The sequence below is a fragment of the Lissotriton helveticus genome, chromosome 3_1 (assembly GCF_964261635.1).
Source record: "Lissotriton helveticus chromosome 3_1, aLisHel1.1, whole genome shotgun sequence".
In the NCBI taxonomy this organism is placed as follows: Eukaryota; Metazoa; Chordata; class Amphibia; order Caudata; family Salamandridae; genus Lissotriton; species Lissotriton helveticus.
Genome location: NC_136061.1, coordinates 1,484,309,346 through 1,484,314,760, shown reverse-complemented (window position 1 = coordinate 1,484,314,760; position 5,415 = coordinate 1,484,309,346). Strand labels below are relative to the sequence as shown.

At 43.6% G+C, this 5,415-nt stretch overlaps 1 long non-coding RNA gene across 2 annotated transcripts; it reads right to left on the bottom strand.

Moving 5' to 3' along the window:
• Nucleotides 1-3,112: 3,112 nt before the first annotated feature.
• On the bottom strand, nt 3,113-4,420 carry LOC144825007 (uncharacterized). Of its 2 annotated transcripts, XR_013609238.1 has the most exons (4): nt 4,195-4,420; nt 4,031-4,110; nt 3,668-3,942; nt 3,113-3,294 (listed from the first exon to the last, which is right to left on the bottom strand). It is a non-coding gene; the product is annotated as an uncharacterized LOC144825007 (long non-coding RNA). The 2 variants fall into 2 exon arrangements; XR_013609237.1 differs by having other exon boundaries at nt 3,113-3,942.
• Nucleotides 4,421-5,415: the final 995 nt, after the last annotated feature.

Sequence of the window (5,415 nt, the reverse complement as noted above, 5' to 3'; positions counted from 1 at the left end):
CTTGCTAATATCATTGCAAATAATCTCTGTGCCACACTCCCATTTCCCATATGTGAGGTCATGATTTTTTTTATTTCAAAGTATTTTATTAAAAGGTTATTTTTATACATACAGTACAGTAGTGATGCATGAGGGCAATACAGGTGATTTACATACTCCTTGTGGTTACATAAGGCATGACGGCAAGAATGGTTGGAGGTCGGTATTCTGGTTGCGATTGACCGGTTGGCGTACCTTATCCTGGTTACCACTGTTCACCCTCGTTGAACGGAAAGAAAAGAGTGAAGAAACGAGGAATGGAGCGGGGGGCAAGAGACGGCGGGGTGGGGGGAGACAGAGCCTTATGTTGGTCGGTTCTACGGCGAGCCTCCAGTGCCCATGATAGGGTTCGGTGGGCTGTCTATGGGGGTTTGTATGGACCCAGGTGCTCGTCCAGGGAGGCCCACATCTCGCCTCTTGCTGTGTGGTTGGGTGAGTGCAATGCTGTGATGTTGTCTGCCCCCCTAAGGAAGGTGACCCAATTGACCCAGCTTTTGAAGGTCGCCTTCCCTGTATTCTTCCAGTTCGCTAGTATTGTTTTGACTGCTGCTGGGAGAAGAAGGTCAATCAGGTCGCTGTCCCCCTTGGAGTCTAGATCCGGGGCCATGAAAGCTGTGGCTAAGCCTACAAAGCCTGGCTGTATGTTGCGTCCCACTATCTTGGTGATGAGGGCCCTCACCTTGTTCCAAAATGTCTTCACCTTGGTGCAATTAAAGAGTAGGTGAGCTAGGTCCCCTCTTTCCTTGTGACAGTTCCAGCATATGTCATTTTCTCTGACTCCGACCTCAGCTAGGCGGGCCGGCGTCCAGAACGCCTTGTGTAGTAGCCAGTACTTTGTGCCACTTGGGGGGAGACTTTGTTTTTTGAGGCCGAAATCCATAGGCGGTGTTTTTCCTTCTCGCTCATTTGTCTGTTGAGTAATGTTTCCCAGAACGTTAGTGTCTTGGTGTTGAGATTCGATGTTACCGGGCTTAGAAGTTTGTATATGTAGGCAGTCTGGTGGCCTATCTTACTCAGGTTGTGCATGTATTATATGATGGAGGGGACCTCCTTCCCAAGGTTTGCTCTCGTGATGGCTGCCCTGATTTTGAGGTACTCATAGAACTCCACGGTTGGTAGGCTGTGGACTTGTTTTAAAGCCCTCGAACGTTAGTGGTGCACTGTTCTTTTCTAGTTGTGTGGGGGTAGAGATCCCCTTCTCATACCAGGTGGTGTTGTCTAAAGTCCTGCCCTTGTATTGTACCTTAGAGTTAAACCAGATGGATTCCCATTTCGTATTTCTGATGTCTTGTTCCATCTTTTTGCCAACTCTAAGGAGAGCGGCCTTTGTGTTTCTAAAGATCACGTTGCCAGCCTCTGTGTGTTTGTTAGCCGTGAGCATGTCTATGGGGTCTAGTCCGTCTAAAATGGCCCTCTCTAGTGCCAGCCATACCGGCGTGTATTCCTGTTCGGGGATGAGCCAGTAAGCTCCCTGTTTGGCCAGGCATGCCACTTGGAATATTTTAAAATTTGTGATGTTCAGTCCCCCTACACTTTTGTTTAGCCTTAGTTTCTGCAGGCTTATCCTGGGTCTCTTATCTTTCCATATGGATTTGTTGATCATGTTATCTAGCTGTTTGTGGAATTCATCTGTTAGTGTTAGAGGTAGCATCCCTATCATGTAGTTAATCATGGGTGTTACCATCATCTTAATTGTTTCCACCCTGCCCCACCAGCTGATGAACTTTGGTGACCAAGAGTTCAGTTTCTCCTTCAGTTTCTTTAGGATGACTTCTTCGTTGTGGTCTAGTGTGGACCTAAGGTCTCTACCAAAGTAGAGGCCGAGGTATTTAAGGAACTTCTTTTGCCAGGCCAGCCCTGAGTCCCCCAGTACTGCGCTTGGAGTGTGTACGTTCATGGGTTTGCATTCAGAATTTTCCCTGTTTAGTTTGTACCCCGAGGCTCTCGCATATTCCTCAATAGTGCTCATTAGTGCCGCTATTGAGGTTGACGGATCCTTTGTTATAATCAGAATATCATCAGCATACGCTGCTAGTTTCACTGTGTTTTCTTTAATGCGGATGCCTGTTATTTCCTGGTTGTTCCTAATCATGCTAAGGAGCGGCTCTAGCGCTAACAGGAACAGAGCGGGGGAGAGCGGGAACCCCTGTCTAGTACCTCTCTCTAGGGTTAGTGGCTCTTATGCTCCCCCGTTCACCACGACCCGCGCTTTCGGCTCTTTGTATAGGGCCATTACCATGCTTCTATAGATCTTGCCCAGCCCAAACTTCTGCATGCATAGGTCCAAAAACGGCCAGGAGACCCTGTTGAAGGCCTTTTCCGCGTCAAGTGCGATCATGACCGCCGGGTCAGTGCTGTTGGCTGTGTGATTGATAAGGTGGCAGAGGAGCCTGGTGTTGTCCTGTGACAATCTGTTTTTAATATATCCTACTTGTGAGTTGTGTATTAGGAAAGGGAGGTGGTTGTTGAGTCTGGTGGCCAGGATTTTGGCGTAGATCTTGCAGTCCACGTTAATTAGGGAGATTGGCCTGTAGTTTTGGGGGTACTGTGGGTCTTTGCCTTCTTTTGGTATCCCTATGATGTTGGCCTCGCCATTGAGTCTGTCATGCGGCCTTTGCGGACACAGTGCGTGAATACTTCTACCATAGTGGGTTTTAGTAGCTGTATGAAATGCTTGTAGAAGACTGCCGTGTAGCCGTCCGGCCCTGGCGCCTTGTTCACCTTGAGTGATTCTACCGCCTTCTCGATTTCCGCCCCCGTTATGTCGTGCTCGAGTGACGTTCAAAGAAAAAAGTCCCAATTAAATGGACAGTAAAGGATATGTCCGATTTCAGTATTACTAGTAGGGGTGTAATGCTTAGAACAGCATGCCATAAAATGGGCGGGAAAGGCAAAGGTACAATATGGTGTATTCAAGTTATCTTCACACACTGGATTGTAACAGTATCACAATAGGGACAATCGTAGATTTTAACAAATTACAGACAATACTTTAGACTATAATAATATTCATTGAGACTTGTCGCAAAACATGTTTGGTAAAACTCTGTTATAGGATTTATTCACACAGTCAATTTATAATTCATTATTCAAATCAAAACATTTATTCAAATCAAAACATTAAAAACATATCACACTAGACATTTTAATAAAAACTTTTTTTTTTTTTTAAATACAGAATAAAAGACAAGAAGAATCAAAAAAGTCGACGCGGCGTTTCGGTTTTCTTTTAGTACACCTTCCTCAGGACTGATTCTAAACGGTTAAAAAACACAGAGTTACCATCCATTTTTTCATTTGTACAGTTTTATACGGACGCATCTCTATATCTCACAATGTCCCACCGATGTGATTACACTTTCATATTGTCATATAATTTAGATCAATTTTTCAAGACACATGTCCCTACACCCAATTTTTCACTATTGCTTAACAACACAATATCCTACTCCTTTTTTCACACATAATGTCATGTACATGTTAACAACTTGGGCATTATATTCCTTATCACCTCCACACATATTTACACAGCTAGATTTGTTTGCCTCTCCCTTGGAACTTTTGTCCAATGCTGTTGCCCCCAATGTTTTGACATTAAAACATGGCATAATGTCTGCAGCACGCCTACCTTGTTCCAGATGGAGTTCATGGCTCAACTGGAGAGTGCTGATTACTAAAAGTTTCTATAGGCTTTTGGATGATTGACAGATCACAGGATGCTGTTTTCAATTTGCAAAGTGTGCAGTCTCTAAATACAAAAATATGGATCCTTTATTATTGCTCACCACACATCACTACTTATATTAGGCGGGCGGTACCGTCACTACATACCTCACTGGTTAGGAGTTAAGTCAATGCTCCTTTTGATGTCATCTACATCTATTTGTATCCCTCAGGACATATCTATGGGCATGAAAAACAGAGTTCCCCTTAGTTTTTAGGTTTACATGGGTTGTCCCCACCTATTTATTCTTAATGTAGTATAGTTTACCTTTACTGAGATGTATTCTCGCTGGATTTGTCTGCCAGGAGGAGCCACCGTTATTGTGAACGCTGTTGTCGGTAATTTTCCTACGAGATTACAATTGATGCCCTTATTAAAATTCTGGTAATTAACTCAACTGGGATCTAATTTCGTGCTGATGTATCACTCACCATATGAGCTAGGCGGAAAGTCGCTTCAGTCTGAATCCTCTTTCAATTAGGTCCGTCTTTAGCGGAGGACGGATTGACAACCTGGGGGTGGCCTCGTAAGTTTGTCGTTATCTGTGAAAGTATTTAAAATAATATATTGTATGGGCACTTGTGGCTGTATAACCCACAGATATCAACAATTCCCTCAATGTTCTATCTGGCTTCTGTTCTCAAGTTAGACACTGGGAGACATAGCAATAAATCTCCGTTATGTCACAATGTTTTTAGTTAAGGGGCCTCACCTCTTTATATTTAAAATAAGGCGCCTCATTCACTCAACACTGGCGTAACACGCCCCATCATTATATTGTCAACCACTCCACACTAAGAGCTGGATTGAAATCTCCGTTATATCACAATATTTTAAGTTAGGGGGCCTCTCCTCTTTATATTTTAAAATAAGGCATCTCATTGACTCAACACTGGCGTAACACGCACCATCATTGTATTATCAATCACCCCAAAGTAAGAGCTGGATTCGAAATGGCACTAATACCCGCTAATCCATAGTCTCTCGCTCTGTCCTATTTAAAGTCTCCTCGCTACACATCAAATTCAAGGTGTACTTTTCAATCGTAAAAAGTTAAAGCCATTCAATATCGCTTACCCTCTTTCTTCAATTCGGCCTCCCTGCTCCTATATCCTGGCAGCCCGTCCTTGTATCCTTCAAACGATGTATATCAAAAAGAAAGGAACGGTCGAATCCGCTCTTCCGGGTTTATATGCGTACCACTTTTTAATTGGGCGCCTTTCTCCTGTCACCCCATTGGTTCAAACCTGACCATTCCGGGAAGCGTTGCTATAGTGAACTAACGCCTTTACCTACTTTTTTTTCTTTTTTTCTATTGGGTAATAGCGTTTTTGCTGCTTTACCTCATTGGTTCTTGGAACTAATGCGTTTCTATGGCGATATTCGCTTGAATTTTAGAACGGAGTTTGTCCCCGCATGGCTAGATGTTTATCTATTATCCCGTTCTATTGTGTTGATTAGGAGTGTAATGCTCGCCATAGCTGCTATGAATGGGTGCTATATTCATTTAAGCACCCATTGGGTAATCGCGTTTTGGCTGTTTTCCCTCATTTGTTCTTAGAACTGATGCATTTCTATGGGGATATTTGCTAGTATCGTGAAAGCAATTAGTCCTACGCATGGCTAGATGTTTATCTGTTATTCCGTTCTAT